The following is a 1,928-nucleotide window of genomic DNA, read 5'->3' as shown; positions in this document are numbered from 1 at the left end:
GCAAGCATCATGATCTCCAAAGCTCAACAAAAGGTGTGAAGGGAGTTTGCGACATTTCCTCAACCGCTGAAAAACGAGCTGCCCACTCTTCTCAGACGCTCTCAGTATGGGAGACCAATTTAGCGTGCAGCGGGTCAGCTGGTCGGTCCAACCACCAACCACATGCTAGTGCTGTGCAGTGAATCCCCTCAGCAACACACACATACACACACTTGCTCTGTGAGTGAGATTTGACTGGTATGTACTGCAGGCTATAAATGACACAACTTTGTTTTGAATTATTTCCACCCATTAAGAATCCAAATACTTGCTTGCATCCGCACTCACATGGATCCAGACGTTAGAAAATTAGATCGTCAATAAGGTCGGGACGTTGGTAAAGAGGGGGTGAGGGGTGAGGGGGGGTGTACAGGCTCATGACACAGCACATAAAATTAGCCCAGGGCAGCCCTCCCCCCATACCCTGCAAAAACCCAGCTGTTGTCTTCTCTCTGACTGCAAACTCATTCACTTCATGCAATAACACACTATCAACCCAATGGGCTTCAACCAATTAAACCATAGCACGATGAGACCGATCTATTGGTTGGGTTTGGACTACGGGCAGCGATCAAAGCCATGCACGTGTAAAACAACCCCCTCCACCCATCATGTGCTGAGCCCCTTACCTGTCTGCTCTTTCTCCAGCAGATTAAACAACACAAACACAAACTAAAGTCCCAATCAACCAGGAGGACGATCCCGTCAAACTGCTAGGTGACCGTGTGGCTGCCAGTCATGACATGGCCAACGGGCGCTTGCTGCTGTGGGTGAGCTGACACACACTTTTACACATGTATGTATGTGTGTGTGTGTGTGTGTGTGTGCTCTTGGGTGTATTGAAAGGGTCAGGAGGAGGGGGTAAGAGGAGGGGATAGCGAAGTTCTTCTGGAGGGCAGCAAAAGGAGCAAAAAACAATTTCAAGTAGTTTTCAGCTTCGATATTAAAGGCTAGATGGATTGTTCATTAGGTTCCTTCTTTAGCTTAAAAAAATACAAATACAAATGACTAATATAGAGAATGATATATTTGTTGTTTAGGTTTTTTTTCATGATTAAAATTGTTCTTCTAGATGTCACTGATGTTTTTATGCAGAAGAGGCGTTCAGGGTGTCCTGGCCGACGGAATGATGACAAAGTTCATCCAAGAACTGGAGACAGGAAACTTGCGACCGGTGCCAGCGAGTCGTCTATGGAAACATAAAACTCAGAGAGAGACAGACACATGGAGAGAGTGATGGGTTAATGCAGTCTGACAGAGGACCGCTGCTGATCACCAGCACTGATGTACTAGCTCTACTACCACAATGAACCATGAATAAAGAAAGAAGAAAACGTTTTAAACCAAATTGGCTCTGTAATTTTGGCCCACCCTTTTTTTTCTTTGAAATTGAAAATAATGTGTGAGTCAACAAATAATTATCAGAGCGGCTTTTACATCTGGAAATTTACAAGGCCACATCCATTTTGGCTTGTTTGGGTTTAGGTCAGGTGTAATATGAGATACACCCTCTAAAATGTTCCTCTTTAGTCTCGTCAGACCACAGAATATTTTCTCAAAAAGTCTTGGGGATCATCAGGATGTTTTATGTTAATTGTAATTCAATTGTAGTTATTGCACCGAAGCACAACAAAGTTCATTTAAGCCAGTGGTTCCCAAACTTTTTTCTTCTGCGCCCCCCCAGAGGTTTCCAAACTTTTTCTGCGCCCCCCCTATGGATTACAAATGGCTGTCTCGTTGAAACGACTTTTGGGGGCAAAATGAATGTACGTAGCTGAAAATAGACACCAACATCAGCAGCCTACAAGGTACTTGTTAAGCTTAAGGTTCTGTATTGATATTAGCTAGTCATCTTTTAGCTAACCAACAGCATCCAACAGCTTTACTCA

The 1,928-nt window shown here is 44.0% G+C and overlaps 1 long non-coding RNA gene across 1 annotated transcript; it reads left to right on the top strand.

Annotated features, from left to right (window-relative positions):
* Nucleotides 1-463: 463 nt before the first annotated feature.
* Nucleotides 464-1,387, top strand: LOC106957945 (uncharacterized). The gene is made up of 2 exons (XR_001427062.1): nucleotides 464-809; nucleotides 1,135-1,387. It is a non-coding gene; the product is annotated as an uncharacterized LOC106957945 (long non-coding RNA).
* The last annotated feature ends 541 nt before the right edge of the window (nucleotides 1,388-1,928 follow it).

This window comes from Poecilia latipinna, unplaced genomic scaffold (genome assembly GCF_001443285.1).
Source record: "Poecilia latipinna isolate Pla-1442-1.1 unplaced genomic scaffold, P_latipinna-1.0 Scaffold951, whole genome shotgun sequence".
Taxonomy (NCBI): Eukaryota; Metazoa; Chordata; class Actinopteri; order Cyprinodontiformes; family Poeciliidae; genus Poecilia; species Poecilia latipinna.
Note: the sequence above shows the minus strand (reverse complement) of the source record. Positions and strands in the feature narration are given on the sequence as shown.